The following is a 24547-nucleotide window of genomic DNA, read 5'->3' on the forward strand; positions in this document are numbered from 1 at the left end:
AGTATAAACAGTGAAAGGTGGTTGTCCAGATGCTGGTCGATGTGGGAAAAATAACTGAGTTGTTTGGTGGTGGCTAACACGGAGCTCCAACAAAGGGCAGCTAGCCCTGACAGAAAGGACATGCGGGGAAAGAGACATAGGAGGCGGCGAGGCGGCCGCCGATCGACCGGTGGTGGCTAACGCGGAGCTCAATCGTGGATAAGGGAAACCGAAGGCAGGAGCGCGAGGTGAACTGAATTTCAGGTAAGAAGTTATGAGCTGCACTCTATTTGGGTCAGATATAAACCGAGTTTAGGTGTAGTTTATTTGTAGCACGATGGAGTTTCTATACAGCTGTTTGCGCGCTAAGTTACTGATGTTGAACTTTATGACAGCCTCTCCTGTCATTCTCTCACTTGTTGAAACTTCAGTCATGAAACTGATCAATGATCGGCTTTTCTCTCTTGTTTGTTTATCGCGCTAAACAACAGCAGCAAGGTTGATCAGCTGTTGTTAGAATTCCTTTGATTTTAATTTCTAGTATCAGCTGATGTTTGCTGGAGCCACAGCTGAAAAAAAGGGCTGGTCCAAACCAGGAGATGTCCTTACTGAATCATCAGAGCTGAACTGGTGATGGAGAAACAGGTTTACCTTGAATGAGTTGAAGGGAAGTTATGAACTGTTTCTGAGAGAGGAATAACACAATATCCTTTTTTGTGTAGCTGACAGCTGGTAACTGTGCAGGGGCGGATCTAGCAAAGCTTTTGCCAGGGGGCCAGGTAGGGCATTAACAGGGAAAGGGGGGCACAAAGAAATACTTTTCTTTCTTACTCTCATATAAAATGTTTACCTTTTATTAAATAGTTATCTGAATCTTACAACCAAAGTTTGTATAATAATACACAAGATTGACTGTAGACCATTGTTAATCATTCAGAACACTGTGTAAAAATAACAAAAAGTGAATGCAAAGGTGCACAAGTATTTATTTTACGTGTTTGATGTGTGTGGCGGGGCGTGGTCTGCAGTGCCGCTGCAGGGGAGGTGGACCCACCTGAGCAGCATCTGCAATCGCGCCTCTCAGGCGTAAAGTCTGTGCTCTCTCGGCTGTTTTTTTTGGTGTGTGTCGGGCTGTGAGATGAAAAGCTACAGCCGGCTGTGTGGGTACAGCAACCATGTGTGAAAAGTGGTCAATAAAGTAATGCTACAAAGCGTGTTCATGCAAACATTGTCGGGTCTGCCGTGGTACAATGGGACTTCTGCTCATGAACCTCTGTGCACAGCGTCTGCAGATCGGGGCTGTACGAAGTCACCTCATCTTTACACAAAACTGTAAGCTGCCATCTGTGAGGCGTGAGCGGTGTTTGTTTTTACCATAGTTCATGGTGGAGAATGGCTGCTCTGCTGAGTTTTGCTCTCTGTAGCCATATGAATGGCAAACGACACTGATTTGCAGTGGCATAGGCACACTTAAAATTTCTTCTGAAATTTTCGCTTTCTACTTATTAGGGCCCGAGCACTGACAGTGCGAAGGCCCTATTGTATCTGCTCTGTTTATTATTATTATTATTATTATTATTATTATTATTATTATTATTATTATTATTTTTCACCGAAATGAATTGCCTTTTTGAGGGCTTAAACATGCTCAAAAACTCACGAAATTTTGCACACATGGCAGGTCTGGTGAAAAATTTTGTATTTTAATGGTTTTACATATGAGCACATGGAAATGGCTCTAGAGCGCCACCTATGCCTTCTTGAATGCAGCCCTACGACCACATCGTTTTAGCTACATGTATGAAATTTGGCACACATGTGTACCATGCCAAGACGAACAAAAAGGCTGTGGGACCATTGACGCAAACCCAACAGGAAGTCCGCCATTTGGAGGTGAAGGTGACATTTTGGCTCTAATTTTGCCATTTCCATGCCTCGAACTTTTTCGAACTCCTCCTTGGGATTTGATTATATAAGCTTCATCTTTGGTCAGTTTCAACTATACACCTGGGCCATGTTAAATTGCGGAGCTTTTGAGTTTTCACAATACGGTGAGGCCGTGGCGCCACGGCGAATTTTGATGACTCGCCATGAAAATCTTATTGCCTCTCATTCTGTCATACATTGTCAGATCTGGACCAAAGAGCACACATATGATAAGGCTCCAGCCCTGAACATATTTCAACTGCCATATTTGACATCAAGGACAGCGCCACCTAGTGGGAACAGGAAATGTCATGTTTTACACTTTGGGGTACAGTATTGTGATGGGTGACATCTGCAGCCTCAAATTTCTCCAGGAAAGCCTTAAGGAGTTGGTCTTGGGTTATAGTGAAAACTGTGAGTTTTCGCAAAAGGGTGTGACCCCGAAAGCATGGCGAACTTTGATGTCTCGCCATGAAGAAACAAATTAGTGTAACTCAATGAAATCCAGTCTGATCAGTACCAGACTTTACAGGCATGATGTCAGACCCGCCCTGAACAGATTGATGTGCTCATTGTCAGGAATACGCAGAGCGCCACCTAGTGGGAACAGGAAATGTCATGTCTTTAATTTTGTTGTACTGATTTTCACAGGTTCATCGTGGACACCTCAAAAGCGGTGAATATCACCATCAGTCCTTCATGATGCTTCAGTGCAAAAATTGTGAGTTTAAACTGAACGGCGCACCCTGGTGGTAACGCGGTTCACCATGAAAAATGAAGTGGCTTTTGAGGGGCTTCGAACATTTAAAAAGTCTTGAAATTTGGCGCACACCTCCAATGTGATTAAGGCTTTATTGTTATGTGATCACTTTCCTTGAATAGCGCAAATTGGCTCAACAGCGCCCCCTACAAAATTTCAAAACATCAGCCCCTGCTCTGTGTTTTATTTATCAGTCTGAAACCTAGTAAGCTTATAGGAGATATCACGATGTACAAAAAAGTCTCTTGGAGCAATATCCCAAATCCAACAGGAAGTCAGCCATTTTAAAATTAATGTGTAATTTTGGCAACATTTTCCCCTCTTTTCAGGCACCGTTCTTTGACGAACTCCTCCAAGGGATTTCGTCACATTGCCACGATCTGCAGTGCGTTTAATCTAAAGACCTTTGTGATGTTAAATTGCGAAGCTTTTTACATTGAGGGAAACCGGGTGGTCATGGCGGCACGTGAAGTTTGAATCACTCGCCAAAAAGCAGTAATCTGCTGTCACTCAAAAACACAAAGTCCAATCTCTCCCAAAGGTCGCAGGCATGATGAGACTCGAGCTCGGAAATGTTTGTTATGCCCTTTGTCAATAATGGTTATGTTGCCACCTAGTGGGATGAGTATAATCATAATTGAATGAGATGAAATGTTAGCTGGTGGTTAAATGCATGAATTCCATCAATGTGACATCAGATCGGAATTGCTGGTTTTAGGTGTTGGGCGTGGCTCGACGCGCTGGGGGTGCGAGGGCCCTCATAACGCTGCTTGCAGCTTTAATTATTATTATTATTATTATTATTTTTCACCGAAATGAATTGCCTTTTTGAGGGCTTAAACATGCTCAAAAACTCATGAAATTTTGCACACATGCCAGGTCTGGTGAAAAATTTTGTATTTTAATGGTTTTACATATGAGCACATGGAAATGGCTCTAGAGCGCCACCTATGCCTTCTTGAATGCAGCCCTACGACCACATCGTTTGAGCTACATGTATGAAATTTGGCACACATGTGTACCATGCCAAGACGAACAAAAAAGTCAATTGGCCCATTGACGCAAACCCAACAGGAAGTCCGCCATTTGGACGTGAAGGTGACATTTTGGCTCTAATTTTGCCATTTCCATGCCTCGAACTTTTTCGAACTCCTCCTTGGGATTTGGTTGTATAAGCTTCATCTTTGGTCAGTGTCAACTACACACCTGGGCCATGTTAAATTGCGGAGCTTTTGAGTTTTCACAATACGGTGAGGCCGTGGCGCCACGGCGAATTTCGATTACTCGCCATGAAAATCTTATTGCCTCTCATTCTGTCATACTTTGTCCGATCTGGACCAAAGAGCACACATATGATAAGGCTCCACTTCTGAACATATTTCAACTGCCATATTTGACATAAGGGTGAGCGCCACCTAGTGGGAACAGGAAATGTCATGTTTTACACTTTGGGGTACAGTATTGTGATGGGTGACATCTGCAGCCTCAAATTTCTCCAGGAAAGCCTTAAGGAGTTGGTCTTGGGTTACAGTGAAAACTGTGTCTTTTCGCGAAAGGGTGTGACCCCGAAAGCATGGCGAACTTTGATGTCTCGCCATGAAGAAACAAATTAGTATAACTCAATGAAATCCAGTCTCATCAGTACCAGACTTTACAGGCATGATGTCAGACCCACCCTGAACAGATTGATGTGCCCATTGTGAGGAATACGAAGAGCGCCACCTAGTGGCAACATGGAATGTCATGTCTTACTCTTTGTTGTACTGATTTTCACAGGTTCATCGTGGCAACCTCAAAAGCGGTGAATATCACCATCAGTCCTTCATGATGCTTCAATGAGAAAATTGTGACTTTAAACTTAACGGCGCACCCTGGTGGCAGCGCAGTTCACATTGAAAGATGAAGTGGCTTTTGAGGGGCTTGGAAAGTTTATAGAGGCTTGAAATTTGGCACACACCTCCAATGTGATGAAGGCTTTGAGGTTATGTGATCATTTTCATTGAATAGCGCGAAATGGCTCCACAGCGCCCCCTACAAAATTTCAAAACAACAGCCCCTGCTCTGTGTTTCATCTATGAGTCTGAAACCTGGTAAGCTTATGGAAGATATTAAGATGTACAAAAAAGTCTCTTGGAGCAATATCCCAAATCCAACAGGAAGTCAGCCATTTTAAAATCAATGTGTAATTTTGGCAACATTTCCCCCTCCTTCCAGGCCTCATACTTTGACGAACTCCTCCAAGGGATTTCATCATATTTAACCATTCTCCAGTGTGTGGAATCTAAAGACCTTTGTGATGTTAAATTGCGAAGCTTTTTACGTTCAGGGAAACGGGGTGGTCATGGCGGCACGTGAATGTCAATCACTCGCCAAAAAGCAGTAATCTGCTGTCACTCAAAAACACAAAGTCCAATCTCTCCCAAAGGTCGCAGGCATGATGAGACTCGACCTCGGAAATGTTAGTTATGCCATTTGTCAATAATGGTTATGGCGCCACCTAGTGGGACGACTATAATCATAATTGAATGAGATGAAATGTTAGCTGGTTGTTAAATGCATGAATTCCATCAATGTGACATCAGATCGGACGTGCTGGTTTTAGATGTTGGGCGTGCCTCGACGCGCTGGGGGTGCGAGGGCCCTCATAACGCTGCTTGCAGCTTTAATTATTATTAGGGCCCGAGCACTGAGAGTGCGAAGGCCCTATTGTATCTGCTCTGTTTATTATTATTATTATTATTATTATTATTATTTCGGCAAATGAATCGGCCTTTTGAGGGCCTAAACATGCTCAAAAACTCATGAAATTTTGCACACGCGTCAGGTCTGGTGAAAATTTACGTATTTTAATGTTCTCAGACATGGCCAGGGAAAATTGCCTCAGTAGCGCCACCTAGAAAAATGAAAAACGCGAGCCCCCATTATGGGTATGACCTACATGTTTGAAAGTCGGTACACATATCTACCGTTCAGAGTCGAACAAAAAAGTCTATTATGGCAATGTCCTAAACCTAACAGGAAGTCCGCCATTTTGGATTGAATGTCACATTTTGGCTCTGATTTTACCATTTCCATGCCTTGTACTTTCGCGAACTCCTCCTCGGGATTTGGTCGTATAAACTTCATCTTTGGACAGTGCCAACTACACACCTGGGCCATGTTAAATTGCGGAGCTTTTGAGTTTTCACAATACGGTGAGGCCGTGGCGCCACGGCGAATTTCGATGACTCGCCATGAAAATCTTATTGCCTCTCATTCTGTCATACATTGTCCGATGTGGACCAAAGAGCACACATATGATAAGGCTCCAGCCCTGAACATATTTCCACTGCCAAATTTGACATCAAGGACAGCGCCACCTAGTGGGAACAGGAAATGTCATGTTTTACACTTTGGGGTACAGTATTGTGATGGGTGACATCTGCAGCCTCAAATTTCTCCAGGAAAGCCTTAAGGAGTTGGTCTTGGGTTAAAGTGAAAACTGTGACTTTTCGCGAAAGGGTGTGACCCCGAAAGCATGGCGAACTTTGATGTCTCGCCATGAAGAAACAAATTAGTATAACTCCATGAAATCCAGTCTGATCAGTACCAGACTTTACAGGTATGATGTCAGACCCGCCCTGAACAGATTGATGTGCCCATTGTCAGGAATACGAAGAGCGCCACCTAGTGGGAACAGGAAATGTCATGTCTTACACTTTGCTGTACTGATTTTCACAGGTTTATCGTGGACACCTCAAAAGCGGTGAATATCACCGTCAGTCCGTCATGATGCTTCAGTGAGAAAATTGTGACTTTAAACTGAACGGCGCACCCTGGTGGCAACGCGGTTCACCATGTAAAATGAAGTGGCTTTTGAGGGGCTTGGAAAGTTTATAGAGGCTTGAAAATTGGCGCACACCTCCAATGTGATGAAGGCTTTGTTGTTATGTGATCATTTTCCTTGAATAGCGCAAATTGGCTCAACAGCGCCCCCTACAAAATTTCAAAACATCAGCCCCTGCTCTGTGTTTTATCTATCAGTCTGAAACCTAGTAAGCTTATAGGAGATATCACGATGTACAAAAAAGTCTCTTGGAGCAATATCCCAAATCCAACAGGAAGTCAGCCATTTTAAAATTAATGTGTAATTTTGGCGACATTTTCCCCTGTTTTAAGGCACCGTTTTTTGACGAACTCCTACAAGGGATTTCGTCACATTGCCACGATCTGCAGTGCGTGTAATCTAAAGACCTTTGTGATGTTAAATTGCGAAGCTTTTTACATTGAGGGAAACCAGGTGGTCATGGCGGCACATGGAGTTTGAATCACTCGGCAAAAAGCAGTAATCTGCTGTCACTCAAAAACACAATGTCCAATCTCTCCCAAAGGTCGCAGGTATGATGAGACTCAAGCTCGGAAATGTTTGTTATGCCATTTGTCATTAATGGTTAGAGCGCCACCTAGTGGGACGACTATAATCATGGTTGAATGTGATGAAATGTTAGCTGGTGGTTAAATGCATGAATTCCATCAATGTGACATCAGATCGGACGTGCTGGTTTTAGGTGTTGGGCGTGGCTCGACGTGCCGGGGTGCGAGGGCCCTCATAACGCTGCTTGCAGCTTTAATTATTATTATTATTATTATTATTATTATTATTATTCAGGCAAAACAAGGGCCTTTTTGAGGGCCTAAACATGGTCAAAAACTCATGAAATTTTGCACACATGCCAGGTCTGGTGAAAAATTTTGTATTTTATTGGTTTTACATATGAGCACTGGGAAATGGCTCTAGAGCGCCACCTATGCCTTGTTAAATGCAGCCCTATGACCACATCGTTTGAGCTACAGGTATGAAATCTGGCACACATGTGTACCATGTCAAGTCGAACAAAAAAGTCTGTGCGCCCATTGACGCAAACCCAACAGGAAGTCCGCCATTTGGAGGTGAAGGTGACATTTTGGCTCTAATTTTGCCATTTCCATGCCTCGAACTTTTTCGAACTCCTCCTTGGGATTTGATTATATAAGCTTCATCTTTGGTCAGTTTCAACTACACACCTGGGCCATGTTAAATTGCGGAGCTTTTGAGTTTTCACAATACGGTGAGGCCGTGGCGCCACGGCGAATTTCGATGACTCGACATGAAAATCTTATTGCCTCTCATTCTGTCATACATTGTCCGATCTGGACCAAAGAGCACACATATGATAAGACTCCAACCCTGAATATATTTCGACTGCCATATTTGACATCAAGGACAGCGCCACCTAGTGGGAACAGGAAATGTCATGTTTTACACTTTGGGGTACAGTATTGTGATGGGTGACATCTGCAGCCTCAAAGTTCTCCAGGAAAGCCTTAAGGAGTTGGTCTTGAGTTATAGTGAAAACTGTGAGTTTTCGCGAAAGGGAGTGACCCCGAAAGCATGGCGAACTTTGATGTCTCGCCATGAAGAAACAAATTAGTATAACTCAATGAAATCCAGTCTGATCAGTACCAGACTTTACAGGCATGATGTCAGACCCACCCTGAACAGATTGATGTGCCCATTGTCAGGAATACGAAGAGCGCCACCTAGTGGGAACAGGAAATGTCATATCTTACACTTTGCTGTACTGATTTTCACAGGTTTATCATGGACACCTCAAAAGGGGGGAATAGCACCGTCAGTCCCTCATGATGCTTCAGTGAGAAAATTGTGACTTTAAACTGAACGGCGCACCCTGGTGGCAACGCGGTTCACCATGTAAAATGAAGTGGCTTTTGAGGGGCTTGGAAAGTTTATAGAGGCTTGAAAATTGGCGCACACCTCCAATGTGATGAAGGCTTTGTTGTTATGTGATCATTTTCCTTGAATAGCGCAAATTGGCTCAACAGCGCCCCCTACAAAATTTCAAAACATCAGCCCCTGCTCTGTGTTTTATTTATCAGTCTGAAACCTAGTAAGCTTATAGGAGATATCACGATGTACAAAAAAGTCTCTTGGAGCAATATCCCAAATCCAACAGGAAGTCAGCCATTTTAAAATTAATGTGTAATTTTGGCAACATTTTCCCCTCTTTTCAGGCACCGTTCTTTGACGAACTCCTCCAAGGGATTTCGTCACATTGCCACGATCTGCAGTGCGTTTAATCTAAAGACCTTTGTGATGTTAAATTGCGAAGCTTTTTACATTGAGGGAAACCGGGTGGTCATGGCGGCACGTGAAGTTTGAATCACTCGCCAAAAAGCAGTAATCTGCTGTCACTCAAAAACACAAAGTCCAATCTCTCCCAAAGGTCGCAGGCATGATGAGACTCGAGCTCGGAAATGTTTGTTATGCCCTTTGTCAATAATGGTTATGTTGCCACCTAGTGGGATGAGTATAATCATAATTGAATGAGATGAAATGTTAGCTGGTGGTTAAATGCATGAATTCCATCAATGTGACATCAGATCGGAATTGCTGGTTTTAGGTGTTGGGCGTGGCTCGACGCGCTGGGGGTGCGAGGGCCCTCATAACGCTGCTTGCAGCTTTAATTATTATTATTATTATTATTTCGGCAAATGAATCGGCCTTTTGAGGGCCTAAACATGCTCAAAAACTCATGAAATTTTGCACACGCGTCAGGTCTGGTGAAAATTTACGTATTTTAATGTTGTCAGACATGGCCAGGGAAAATTGCCTCAGTAGCGCCACCTAGAAAAATGAAAAACGCGAGCCCCCATTATGGGTATGACCTACATGTTTGAAAGTCGGTACACATATCTACCGTTCAGAGTCGAACAAAAAAGTCTATTATGGCAATGTCCTAAACCTAACAGGAAGTCCGCCATTTTGGATTGAATGTCACATTTTGGCTCTGATTTTACCATTTCCATGCCTTGTACTTTCGCGAACTCCTCCTCGGGATTTGGTCGTATAAACTTCATCTTTGGACAGTGCCAACTACACACCTGGGCCATGTTAAATTGCGGAGCTTTTGAGTTTTCACAATACGGTGAGGCCGTGGCGCCACGGCGAATTTCGATGACTCGCCATGAAAATCTTATTGCCTCTCATTCTGTCATACATTGTCCGATGTGGACCAAAGAGCACACATATGATAAGGCTCCAGCCCTGAACATATTTCCACTGCCAAATTTGACATCAAGGACAGCGCCACCTAGTGGGAACAGGAAATGTCATGTTTTACACTTTGGGGTACAGTATTGTGATGGGTGACATCTGCAGCCTCAAATTTCTCCAGGAAAGCCTTAAGGAGTTGGTCTTGGGTTAAAGTGAAAACTGTGACTTTTCGCGAAAGGGTGTGACCCCGAAAGCATGGCGAACTTTGATGTCTCGCCATGAAGAAACAAATTAGTATAACTCCATGAAATCCAGTCTGATCAGTACCAGACTTTACAGGTATGATGTCAGACCTGCCCTGAACAGATTGATGTGCCCATTGTCAGGACTATGCAGAGCGCCACCTAGTGCGAACATGAAATGTCATGTCTTACACTTTGTTGTACTGATTTTAACAGGTTCATCGTGGACACCTCAAAAGCAGTGAATATCACCGTCAGTCCCTCATATTGCGTCAGTGAGAAAATTGTGACTTTAAACTGAACGGCGCACCCTAGTGACAACGCGGATCACCATGAAAAATGAAGTGGCTTTTGAGGGGCTTGGAAAGTTTAAAAAGTCTTGAAATTTGGCCTACTGCCTCAATTCGATGAAGGCTTTATTCTTATATGATCACTTTCCTCTAATAGGGCAAAATGGCTCCACAGCGCCCCCTACAAAATGTCAAATCACCAGCCCCTGCTCTGTGTTTTATGTATGAGTCTGAAACCTGGTAAGCTGATAGGAGATATGAAAATGTACAAAAAAGTCTCTTGGAGTAACATCCCAAATCCAACAGGAAGTCAGCCATTTTAAAATTAATGTGTAATTTTGGCGACATTTTCCCCTCTTTTCAGGCACTGTACTTTGACGAACTCCTCCAAGGGATTTCATCAGATTGATGCGATTTCCTGTGTGTGGAATCTAAAGACCTTTGTGATGTTAAATTGCGAAGCTTTTTACCTTCAGGGAAACGGGGTGTTCATGGCGCCATGTAGAGTTTCAATCACTCGCCAAAAAGCAGTAATCTGCTGTCACTCAAAAACACAATATCCAATCGCTCCCAAAGGTCGCAGGCATGATGAGACTCGAGCTCGGAAATGTTTGTTATTCCATTTGTTAATAATTGTCATAGTGCCACCTAGTGGGACGACTATAATCATGATTGAATGAGTGAATTGTTAGCTGGTGGTTAAATGCATGAATTCCATCAATGTGACATCAGATCGGACGTGCTGGTTGTAGGTGTTGGGCGTAGCTCGACGTGCCGGGGTGCGAGGGCCCTCATATCGCTGCTTGCAGCTTTAATTATTATTATTATTATTATTATTATTATTATTATTATTATTATTTTTCACCGAAATGAATTGCCTTTTTGAGGGCTTTAACATGCTCAAAAACTCATGAAATCTTGCACACATGCCAGGTCTGGTGAAAAATTTTGTATTTTAATGGTTTTACATATGAGCACTAGGAAATGGCTCTAGAGCGCCACCTATGTGTTGTTAAATGCAGCCCTACGACCACATCGTTTGAGCTACATGTATGAAATCGGGCACACATGTGTATCATGCCGAGTCGAACAAAAAAGTCAATTGGCCCATTGACGCAAACCCAACAGGAAGTCCGCAATTTAGAAGTGAATGTGACATTTTGGCTCTAATTTTGCCATTTCCATGCCTCGAACTTTTGCGAATTCCTCCTTGGGGTTTGAATCTATAAGCTTCATCTTTGGTCAGTGTCAACTACACACCTGGGCCATGTTAAATTGCGGAGCTTTTGAGTTTTCACAATACAGTGAGGCCGTGGCGCCACGGCGAATTTCGATGACTCGCCATGAAAATCTTATTGCCTCTCATTCTGTCATACATTGTCCGATCTGGACCAAAGACAAAACATATGATAAGACTCCAACCCTGAACATATTTCAACTGCCATATTTGACATCAAGGACAGCGCCACCTAGTGGGAACAGGAAATGTCATATCTTACACTTTGTTGTACTGATTTTCACAAGTTCATCGTGGACAACTCAAAAGCAGTGAATATCACCGTCAGTCCGTCATGATGCTTCAGTGAGAAAATTGTGACTTTAAACTGAACGGCGCACCCTAGTGGCAACGTGGTTCACCATGAAAAATGAAGTTGCTTTTGAGGGCTTGGAAATTTTAAAAAGTCTTGAAATTTGGCAAACGCCTCCAATGTGATGATGGCTTTGTTGTTATGTGATAATTTTTATTGAATAGCGCGAAATGGCACCACAGCGCCCCCTACAATATTTCAAAACAACAGCCCCTGCTCTGTGTTTCATCTATGAGTCGGAAACCTGGTAAGCTTATGGAAGATATCAAGATGTACAAAGAAGTCTCTTGGAGCAATATCCAAAATGTCTGTGAAGGTTCTCAGTCATCCAGGTCATCGTAGTCAAAGGAGCTTGCAAAGAAAAGCGTCTGGACTTCTTTAAGTTACTTGAAGACGTTTCACCTCTCATCCGAGAGGCTTCTTCAGTTCTAAGGTCAAATGGTGGGGAGTCCCAGATATAAACCTGGTGGGAGTGTCCCCCCACAGAGGGACAAAAGGACCCCCTGATGATCCTCTAATCGCCTGAGCCAAGGTGTGGAACTGGGTGTGGGTCCCAATCAGCCAGAGTTTCAGGTAAGTTCATTGTGAAACCCGGCCCCACCTTATCATGCGAATTCCTGAGGTCAGATGGCCCAGGGTGTGAGTGGGCCTTAAGGCGTCTGGGAAGGGATCTCAAAACTGGATTATAGATGGCAGAGAGTTGGTGTCGTAAACCACCGCCTCTGTTCAAAGATGGTCGCTCACAGTGGACATAGATGGCTTCTTTCACTCCTCTTTCAAACCATCTGTCCTCTCTGTCCAAAATGTGAACATTGGCATCCTCGAAAGAGTGTCCTTTATCCTTAAGATGCAGATGGACCGCTGAATCTTGTCCTGTGGAGGTGGCTCTTCTGTGTTGTGCCATGCGCTTGTGAAGTGGCTGTTTGGTCTCTCCAATGTAGAGGTCTGGGCATTCCTCGCTGCACCGTACCGCATACACCACATTGTTAAGTCTGTGTTTTGGTGTTTTGTCTTTCGGGTGAACCAGTTTTTGTCTGAGTGTGTTGCTGGGTCTGAAGTACACCGGGATGTCATGCTTGGAGAAAACCCTCCTGAGTTTTTCTGATACACCGGCTACATAGGGGATGACAATGTTGTTGCGTCTGTCCTTTTTATCCTCCCTCGCTGGTGTCTGATCTTCTTTTCTGTGCCTCTTTGCTGACTTTAAGAATGCCCATTTAGGATAGCCGCACGTTTTGAGTGCTTCCTTTACATGTGTGTGTTCCTTCTTTTTCCCTTCAGGCTTAGAGGGAACATGTTCTGCCCGGTGGTGTAGGGTCCTGATTACTCCAAGTTTGTGTTCCAGAGGGTGATGGGAGTCAAACAGGAGGTACTGGTCCGTGTGTGTGGGCTTCCGGTAAACTTCGATGTTGAGGTTGCCATTCTCTTCAATGTGCACAGCGCAGTCCAGGAAAGGCAAACAGTCGTCCTTTGTGTCTTCCCTGGTGAACTTGATGTTTTTATCCACAGCGTTAATGTGCGCCGTGAAGGATTCCACTTCTTGTGTCTTGATTTTGACCCAGGTGTCGTCCACATATCTGTACCAGTGGCTGGGTACTCTTCCTTTGAAAGAGCCAAGAGCCTTCCTTTCCACTTCCTCCATGTAAAGGTTGGCTACAATAGGTGACACGGGGGAGCCCATGGCACAGCCATGTTTTTGTCTGTAATAGCCTTCGTTGTATTTGAAATATGTAGTGGTGAGGCAGAGGTCTAACAGTGTGCAAATCTGATCGGGTGTGAAGTTGGTCCTGTCCTCCAAGGAGTTGTCTTCTTGTAGTCGTTTTCTGACAGTCTCCACTGCCTCCGTGGTGGGTATGCAAGTGAAGAGAGAGACTACATCAAAGGACACCATGGTTTCATCTGGATCCAGGGTAAGTTTCTGGACCTTGTCAGTGAAGTCGGTGGAGTTCTTGATGTGGTGTGGGGTGTTCCCCACGAGAGGAGCAAGGATGGTAGCAAGGTGTTTTGCAATGTTATAAGTGGCTGAGTTTATGCTACTGACTATGGGTCTGAGTGGGACAGCTTCCTTGTGGATTTTTGGAAGTCCGTAAATGCAGGGTATGGCATCCCCTGGGTAAAGGCGGTGATAAGTAAGGCGGTCAATGATTTTGTCCTTTTCCAAGTCTTGAAGGCAAGCTATAACTTTCTTTTTGTAGCTGCTTGTGGGGTCTCGCTTTAAGGCTTCGTAGGTATTGTTGTCACTGAGGAGAGTAGTGATCTTTGTATGGTAATCTGTAGTGTTTAGGACCACCGTGCATCTTCCCTTATCCGCTGGTAAAACAGTGATGTTGTGGTCTTTGCTCAGGGAAGCGACGGCCTTCTTTTCCTGTATTGTGAGGTTGGACGGAGGGACTTTGGCACTGGAGAGGGTGGCTGAGACTTTCATCCTGATTTGCTCTGCTTCTGTCTGTGATAATTTATTAATCCGTATGGCAGATTCTGTGGCTGTGATGAGGTCCACTATGGGCAACTGTTGTGGAGAAATGGCAAAATTGAGACCTTTGGCTAATACTCTCTTTTCAGGTTCACTGAGAACCTATCCAAAATCCAACAGGAAGTCAGCCATTTTAAAATCAATGTGTAATTTTGGCGACATTTTCCCCTCTTTTCAGGCACCGTACTTTGACGAACTCCTCCAAGGAATTTCATCAGATTGACCCGATCTCCAGTGCGTGGCATCTAATGACCTTTGTGATGTTAAATTGCGAAGCTTTTTATGTTCAGGGAAACGGGGTGGTCATGGCGGCACGTGAATGTCAATCACTCGCCAAAAAGCAGTAATCTGCTGTCACTCAAAAACACAATGTCCAATCTCTCCCAAAGGTCGCAGGCATGATGAGACTCGAGCTCGGAAATGTTTGTTATGCCCTTTGTCAATGATGGTTATGGCGCCACCTAGTGGGATGACTATAATCATAATTGAATGAGATAAAATGTTAGCTGGTGGTTACAGTTTTTCTCCATTGGTTTGGCTCATTTCTTTAAACAGAAATTACATTCTCAAAACTCTAAAATCATTTGGCAAAACACTCTTACAGTTTAGCACAACACTATAGCTCACCTGCAAAAGCTCATATCTCTTCCAAAACTGTTCACTCAGGCTTCAATCTAAATCCCTTTCTCATTTAAACAGTCAGTGTCTCCAAAATGGCAAAGATCCTTCTCAATAGCTTTGGCTCATTTCTCGACACAGATCGGACATTCTCATCATTCTTGGTGCTTTTGTCAAAATAAACCTGGATGGTTGATCACAACAACATGGTCCACCTGCAAAAGCTCATATCTCCCCTAAAACAGTTCACTCATGTGTCAAAACTACATTTCTTTCTAATCTGAATAGTCAGTGCCCCCAAAATGCATCATCCCTTTGGCATTGTGTGAGTACTGCCATACAAAATGTTTAGATGTTTTGTCACTATGACAGAGGACCAACAATATACCACAGAAAAGAGTAGCCTCCAAGGTTTGACATCACAGATTGCACTCACACTACCAAGGAAATGATAACCATTTTTTATTCACACGCAAAGAAAGTTTCATACATATGTAAAAAGAAAATGTACATTACAGTAGTAAATTGTATGAACACAAAATCAAAAAACAAGGACTTATTCAGTGGTCGCTGTACTCATTCTCCCGCTGCACAGTGACTGGAATACTTCTCTAAACTGTATAAATTATGTAATTCCATAGTTTACAGTAATTTGTTCAATATATTTCTTGTCATATTTAGTATCAAAACATTCCACTAGTCCTCTCCACCTGCTAGTATAGACCTACCACTGTAGGCAGATGCACACAAAATCTCTACAGTAAGTTATACATTTTTTGCCTCACGCACAGTGCCCTGTCCTATACAACATATAATTCCATCATAGATTACATAGAGTACATACCTGTTTTCCCTGCGAAAGGTTTGGATAATGGAGGAGACTGTAGAACGAGGCACATTAGGCTGCACTCGACGACCTGCCTCTGCCATTGTGAGGCCATGGTTTATGACATGGTCTATAATTGTGGCCCGAATTTCATTTGGGACAGCACAGCACCTATTCCTCTCAGTCCTCCTCTTCTTCTTCTTCTTCCTCCTCTTCCTTAAGGAAGAACTTCCCCTTGTCCGTTTGCTTTGCCTTGTCTATCCATGTTCAGAGATCGGACTGGCTCTGGTCAAGCTCTATATATCTGTGTTTGGCAGCACACAATCATGGAAGACACCTGTGTGTGACACCTAGTTTCACCTGATTGTCAATGACTGTCATCAATTTATCAAATATTCAAAGAAATTCATATTTGGTATTCATGGTATTATGTTCTTGACCAATTTTGACAATTGAACAGACAGTTATGCATGCGAGTACTTATACAATGAAATCATGCTGACATGTTTTGGAGGGAATGATCATTAGACTGAGAATCAACTAATCAGTTTAGATCTACAAGATCTATTCATTTGGAAAATGTGCTAAATGTGGGCTAACTGTATAACTGTAGGCTACTTGTACTTAATCATTTGCAAAGATGCACTGAGACAATTGAGACATGTACTAAGGCATTTGCCATTTGATAAAATGAATGAGAAATGCCATTCTGTTGTGAACATTTGCCAAGAGGTTTGGAGGTTTGTCCATGTTATTTTGAGAATGTAATTTCTGTTTCAAGAAATGAGCCAAACCAATGGAGAAAAACTGTAAATGCATGAATTCCATCAATGTGACATCAGATCGGACGTGCTGGTTTTAGGTGTTGGGCGTGGCTTGACACGCCGGGGGTGCGAGGGCCCTCATAACGCTGCTTGCAGCTTTAATTAGGGCCCGAGCACTAAAAGTGCGAAGGCCCTATTGTATCTGCTCCGTTTATTATTAGGGCCCGAGCACTGACAGTGCGAAGGCCCTATTGTATCTGCTCTGTTTATTATTATTAGGGCCCGAGCACTGACAGTGCGAAGGCCCTATTGTATCTGCTCTGTTTATTATTATTATTATTATTATTATTATTATTATTATTATTATTTTTCACCGAAATGAATTGCCTTTTTGAGGGCTTTAACATGCTCAAAAACTCATGAAATCTTGCACACATGCCAGGTCTGGTGAAAAATTTTGTATTTTAATGGTTTTACATATGAGCACTGGGAAATGGCTCTAGAGCGCCACCTATGTGTTGTTAAATGCAGCCCTACGACCACATCGTTTGAGCTACATGTATGAAATCGGGCACACATGTGTATCATGCCGAGTCGAACAAAAAAGTCAATTGGCCCATTGACGCAAACCCAACAGGAAGTCCGCAATTTAGAAGTGAATGTGACATTTTGGCTCTAATTTTGCCATTTCCATGCCTCGAACTTTTGCGAACTCCTCCTTGGGGTTTGAATCTATAAGCTTCATCTTTGGTCAGTGTCAACTACACCCCTGGGCCATGTTAAATTGCGGAGCTTTTGAGTTTTCACAATACAGTGAGGCCGTGGCGCCACGGCGAATTTCGATGACTCGCCATGAAAATGTTATTGCCTCTCATTCTGTCATACATTGTCCGATCTGGACCAAAGACAAAACATATGATAAGACTCCAACCCTGAACATATTTCAACTGCCATATTTGACATCAAGGACAGCGCCACCTAGTGGGAACAGGAAATGTCATATCTTACACTTTGTTGTACTGATTTTCACAAGTTCATCGTGGACAACTCAAAAGCAGTGAATATCACCGTCAGTCCGTCATGATGCTTCAGTGAGAAAATTGTGACTTTAAACTGAACGGCGCACCCTAGTGGCAACGTGGTTCACCATGAAAAATGAAGTTGCTTTTGCGGGCTTGGAAATTTTAAAAAGTCTTGAAATTTGGCAAACACCTCCAATGTGATGATGGCTTTGTTGTTATGTGATAATTTTTATTGAATAGCGCGAAATGGCTCCACAGCGCCCCCTACAATATTTCAAAACAACAGCCCCTGCTCTGTGTTTCATCTATGAGTCGGAAACCTGGTAAGCTTATGGAAGATATCAAGATGTACAAAGAAGTCTCTTGGAGCAATATCCAAAATCCAACAGGAAGTCAGCCATTTTAAAATCAATGTGTAATTTTGGCGACATTTCCCCCTCCTTTCAGGCACTGTACTTTGATGAACTCCTCCAAGGGATTTCATCAGATTGCCACGATCTCCAGTGTGTGGCATCTAAAGACCTTTGTGATGTTAAATTGCGAAGCTTTTTACGTTCAGGGAAACGGGGTGGTCATGGCGGCACACGAATGTCAATCACTCGCCAAAAAGCAGTAATCTGCTGTCACTCAAAAACACAAAGTCCAATCTCTCCCAAAGGTCGCAGGCATGATGAGACTCGACCTCGGAAATGTTTGTTATGCCCTTTGTCAATAATGGTTATGGCGCCACCTAGTGGGACGACTATAATCATAATTGAATGAGATGAGATGTTAGTTGGTGGTTAAATGAATGAATTCCATCAATGTGACATGAGATCGGACCTGCTGGTTTTAGGTGTTGGGCGTGGCTCGACACGCCAGGGTGCGAGGGCCCTCATAACGCTGCTTGCAGCTTTAATTATTATTATTATTATTATTTTTCACCGAAATGAATTGCCTTTTTGAGGGCTTAAACATGCTCAAAAAGTCATGAAATTTTGCACACATGCCAGGTCTGGTGAAAAATTTTGTATTTTAATGGTTTTACATATGAGCACTGGGAAATGGCTCTAGAGCGCCACCTATGCCTTGTTAAATGCAGGCCTACGACCACATAGTTTGAGCTACATGTATGAAATTTGGCACACACGTGTACCATGCCAAGACGAACAAAAAAGTCTGTGGGCCCATTGATGCAAACCCAACAGGAAGTCCGCCATTTGGAGGTGAAGGTGACATTTTGGCTCTAATTTTGCCATTTCCATGCCTCGAACTTTTTCGAACTCCTCCTTGGGATTTGGTCGTATAAGCTTCATCTTTGGTCAGTGTCAACTACACACCTGGGCCATGTTAAATTGCGGAGCTTTTGAGTTTTCACAATACAGTGAGGCCGTGGCGCCACGGCAAATTTCGATGACTCGACATGAAAATCTTATTGCCTCTCATTCTGTCATACATTGTCCGATCTGGACCAAAGAGCACACATATGATAAGACTCCATCCCTGAACATATTTCAACTGCCATATTTGACATCAAGGACAGCGCCACCTAGTGGGAACAGGAAATGTCATGTTTTACACTTTGGGGTACAGTATTGTGATGGGTGACATCTGCAACCTCAAATTTCTCCAGGAAAGCCTTAAGGAGTTGGTCTTGGATTATAGTGAAAACTGTGAGTTTTCGCGAAAGGGTGTGACCCCAGCAGCATGGCGAACATTGATATCTCGCCATGAAGAAACAAATTAGTGTAACTCAATGAAATCCAATCTGGTCAGTACCAGACTTTACAGGCATGATGTTAGACCCGCCCTGAACAGATTGATGTGCCCATTGTCAGGAATACCCAGAGCGCCACCTAGTGGGAACAGGAAATGTCATGTCTTACACTTTGTTGTACTGATTTTCACAGCTTCATCGTGGACACCTCAAAAGCGGTGAATATCACCGTCAGTCCGTCATGATGCTTCAGTGAGAAAATTGTGACTTTAAACTGAACGGCGCACCCTGGTGGCAATGCGGTTCACCATGTAAAATGAGGTGGCTTTTAAGGGGCTTGGAAAGTTTATAGAGGCTTCAAAATTGGCGCACACCTCCAATGTGATGAAGGCTTTGTTGTTATGTGATCATTTTGCTTGAAGAGCGCAAATTGGCTCAACAGCGCCCCCTACAAAATTTCAAAACATCAGCCCCTGCTCTGTGTTTTATTTATCAGTCTGAAACCTAGTAAGCTTATAAGAGATATCACGATGTACAAAAAAGTCTCTTGGAGCAATATCCCAAATCCAACAGGAACTCAGCCATTTTAAAATTAATGTGTAATTTTGGCGACATTTTCCTCTCTTTTAAGGCACCGTTCTTTGACGAACTCCTCCAAGGGATTTCGTCACATTGCCACGATCTGCAGTGCATGTAATCTAAATACCTTTGTGATGTTAAATTGCGAAGCTTTTTACATTGAGGGAAACCGGGTGGTCATGGCGGCACGTGGAGTTTGAATCACTCGCCAAAAAGCAGTAATCTGCTGTCACTCAAAAACACAATGTCCAATCTCTCCCAAAGGTCGCAGGTATGATGAGACTCAAGCTCGGAAATGTTTGTTATGCCATTTGTCATTAATGGTTAGAGCGCCACCTAGTGGGACGACTATAATCATGGTTGAATGAGATGAAATGTTAGCTGGTGGTTAAATGCATGAATTGCATCAATGTGATATCAGATCGGATGTGCTGGTTTTAGGTGTTGGGCGTGGCTCGACACGCCGGGGTGCGAGGGCCCTCATAACGCTGCTTGCAGCTTTAATTATTATTATTATTATTATTATTATTATTATTATTATTATTATTCAGGCAAAACAAGGGCCTTTTTGAGGGCCTAAACATGCTCAAAAATTAATGAAATTTTGCACACATGCCAGGTCTGGTGAAAAATTTTGATTTTAATGGTTTTACATATGAGCACTGGGAAATGGCTCTAAAGCACCACCTATGCCTTGTTAAATGCAGCCCTACGACCACATCGTTTGAGCTACATGTATGAAATTTGGCACACATGTGTACCATGCCAAGACGAACAAAAAAGTCTGTGGGCCCATTGACGCAAACCCAACAGGAAGTCCGCCATTTGGAGGTGAAGGTGACATTTTAGCTCCAATTTTGCCATTTACATGCCTCGAACTTTTGCGAACTCCTCCTTGGGATTTGGTTGTATAAGTTTCATCTTTGGTCAGTGTCAACTACACACCTGGGCCATGTTAAATTGCGGAGCTTTTGAGCTTTCGTGATACGGTGAGGCCGTGACGCCACGGCGAATTTTGATTACTCGCCATGAATATCTTATTCCCTCTCATTCTGTCATACATTGTCCTATCTGGACCAAAGAGCACACATATGATAAGGCTCCACCCCTGAACATTTTTCAACTGCCATATTTGACATCAAGGACAGCGCCACCTAGTGGGAACAGGAAATGTCATGTTTTACACTTTGGTGTACAGTATTGTGATGGGTGACATCTGCAGCCTCAAATTTCTCCAGTAAAGCCTTAAGGAGTTAATCTTGGGTTACAGTGAAAAATGTGAGTTTTCGCAAAAGGGTGTGACCCCGAAAGCATGGCGAACTTTGATGTCTCGCCATGAAGAAACAAATTAGTATAACTCAATGAAATTCAGTCTGATCAGTACCAGACTTTACAGGCATGATGTCAGACCCGCCCTGAACAGATTGATGTCCCCATTGTCAGCAATTCGTGGAGCGCCACCTAGTGGCAACAGGAAATGTCATGGCTTTAATTTTGTTGTACTGATTTTCACAGGTTCATCGTGGACACCTCAAAAGCGGTGAATATCACCATCAGTCCCTCATGATGCTTCACTGCTAAAATTGTGACTTTAAACTTAACGGCGCACCCTGGTGGCAACGCGGTTCACCATGAAAGATGAAGTGGCGTTTGAGGGGCTTGGAAAGTTTAAAAAGTCTTGAAATTTGGCGCACACCTCCAATGTGCTCAAGGCTTTGTTGTTATGTGATCATTTTCATTGAATAGGGCGAAATGTCTCCACAGCGCCCCCTACAAAATTTCAAAACAACAGCCCCTTCTCTGTGTTTCATCTATGAGTCTGAAACCTGGTAAGCTTATGGAAGATATCAAGATGTACAAAAAAGTCTCTTGGAGCAATATCCCAAATCCAACAGGAAGTCAGCCATTTTAAAATTAATGTGTAATTGTGGCAACATTTTCCCCTCCTTTCAGGCCTCGTACTTTGACGAACTCCTCCAAGGGATTTCATTATATTGAACCATTCTCCAGTGTGTGGATTCTAAAGACCTTTGTGATGTTAAATTGCGAAGCTTTTTACGTTCAGGAAAACAGGGTGGTCATGGCGGCACGTGAATGTCAATCACTCGCCAAAAAGCAGTAATCTGCTGTCACTCAAAAACACAAAGTCCAATCTCTCCCAAAGGTCGCAGGCGTGATGAGACTCGACCTCGGAAATGTTTGTTATGCCCTTTGTCAATAATGGTTATGGCGCCACCTAGTGGGACGACTATAATCATAATTGAATGAGATGAGATGTTAGCTGGTGGTTAAATGCATGAATTCCATCAATGTGACATCAGATCGGACGTGATGGTTGTAAGTGTTGAGCGTGGCTCGACGCGCCAGGGTGCGAGGGCCCTCATAACGCTGCTTGCAGCTTTAATTAGGGCCCGAGCACTGACAGTGCGAAGGCCCTATTGTATCTGCTCCGTTTCTTCTTCTTATTATTATTATAATTATTATTATTATTATTATTCAGGCAAAACAAGGGCCTTTTTGAGGGCCTAAACATGGTCAAAAACTCATGAAATTTTGCACACATGCCAGGTCTGGTGAAAAATTTTGTATTTTATTGGTTTTACATATGAGCACTAGGAAATGGCTCTAGAGCGCCACCTATGCCTTGTTAAATGCAGCCCTATGACCACATCGTTTGAGCTACAGGTATGAAATCTGGCACACATGTGTACCATGTCAAGTCGAACAAAAAAGTCTGTGGGCCCATTGACGCAAACCCAACAGGAAGTCCGCCATTTGGAGGTGAAGGTGACATTTTGGCTCTAATTTTGCCATTTCCATGCCTCGAACTTTTTCGAACTCCTCCTTGGGATTTGATTATATAAGCTTCATCTTTGGTCAGTTTCAACTACACACCTGGGCCATGTTAAATTGCGGAGCTTTTGAGTTTTCACAATACGGTGAGGCCGTGGCGCCACGGCGAATTTCGATGACTCGCCATGAAAATCTTATTGCCTCTCATTCTGTCATACATTGTCCGATCTGGACCAAAGAGCACACATATGATAAGACTCCAACCCTGAACATATTTCCACTGCCATATTTGACATCAAGGACAGCGCCACCTAGTGGGAACAGGAAATGTCATGTTTTACACTTTGGGGTACAGTATTGTGATGGGTGACATCTGCAGCCTCAAATTTCTCCAGGAAAGCCTTAAGGAGTTGGTCTTGAGTTATAGTGAAAACTGTGAGTTTTCGCGAAAGGGTGTGACCCCGAAAGCATGGCGAACTTTGATGTCTCGCCATGAAGAAACAAATTAGTATAACTCAATGAAATCCAGTCTGATCAGTACCAGACTTTACAGGCATGATGTCAGACCCGCCCTGAACAGATTGATGTGCCCATTGTCAGGAATACGAAGAGCGCCACCTAGTGGGAACAGGAAATGTCATATCTTACACTTTGCTGTACTGATTTTCACAGGTTTATCATGGACACCTCAAAAGGGGGGAATAGCACCGTCAGTCCCTCATGATGCTTCAGTGAGAAAATTGTGACTTTAAACTGAACGGCGCACCCTGGTGGCAACGCGGTTCACCATGTAAAATGAAGTGGCTTTTGAGGGGCTTGGAAAGTTTATAGAGGCTTGAAAATTGGCGCACACCTCCAATGTGATGAAGGCTTTGTTGTTATGTGATCATTTTGCTTGAATAGCGCAAATTGGCTCAACAGCGCCCCCTACAAAATTTCAAAACATCAGCCCCTGCTCTGTGTTTTATTTATCAGTCTGAAACCTAGTAAGCTTATAGGAGATATCACGATGTACAAAAAAGTCTCTTGGAGCAATATCCCAAATCCAACAGGAAGTCAGCCATTTTAAAATTAATGTGTAATTTTGGCAACATTTTCCCCTCTTTTCAGGCACCGTTCTTTGACGAACTCCTCCAAGGGATTTCGTCACATTGCCACGATCTGCAGTGCGTTTAATCTAAAGACCTTTGTGATGTTCAATTGCGAAGCTTTTTACATTGAGGGAAACCGGGTGGTCATGGCGGCACGTGAAGTTTGAATCACTCGCCAAAAAGCAGTAATCTGCTGTCACTCAAAAACACAAAGTCCAATCTCTCCCAAAGGTCGCAGGCATGATGAGACTCGAGCTCGGAAATGTTTGTTATGCCCTTTGTCAATAATGGTTATGGCGCCACCTAGTGGGATGAGTATAATCATAATTGAATGAGATGAAATGTTAGCTGGTGGTTAAATGCATGAATTCCATCAATGTGACATCAGATCGGAATTGCTGGTTTTAGGTGTTGGGCGTGGCTCGACGCGCTGGGGGTGCGAGGGCCCTCATAACGCTGCTTGCAGCTTTAATTAGGGCCCGAGCACTGACAGTGCGAAGGCCCTATTGTATCTGCTCTGTTTATTATTATTATTATTATTATTATTATTATTTTTCACCGAAATGAATTGCCTTTTTGAGGGCTTTAACATGCTCAAAAACTCATGAAATTTTGCACACATGCCAGGTCTGGTGAAAAATTTTGTATTTTAATGGTTTTACATATGAGCACTGGGAAATGGCTCTAGAGCGCCACCTATGCCTTGGTAAATGCAGCCCTACGACCACATAGTTTGAGATACATGTATGAAATCTGGCACACATGTGTATCATGCCAAGACGAACAAAAAAGTCTGTGGGCCCATTGATGCAAACCCAACAGGAAGTCCGCAATTTAGAAGTGAAGGTGACATTTTGGCTCTAATT

General features: G+C 43.3%; 1 protein-coding gene across 1 annotated transcript in view; it reads left to right on the plus strand.

Annotated features, from left to right (window-relative positions):
- LOC146494810 (voltage-gated potassium channel subunit beta-2-like) overlaps window positions 1-10425 on the plus strand; it is a 148096-nt gene extending 137671 nt beyond the window's left edge. The window contains exon 9 of the transcript XR_014871422.1: window positions 18-10425. The gene's annotated coding sequence lies outside the window, so the exon portion shown is untranslated. The remainder of the gene's footprint in view (window positions 1-17) is intronic.
- Window positions 10426-24547: the final 14122 nt, after the last annotated feature.

This window comes from Neolamprologus multifasciatus, chromosome 20 (assembly GCF_963576455.1).
Source record: "Neolamprologus multifasciatus chromosome 20, fNeoMul1.2, whole genome shotgun sequence".
In the NCBI taxonomy this organism is placed as follows: Eukaryota; Metazoa; Chordata; class Actinopteri; order Cichliformes; family Cichlidae; genus Neolamprologus; species Neolamprologus multifasciatus.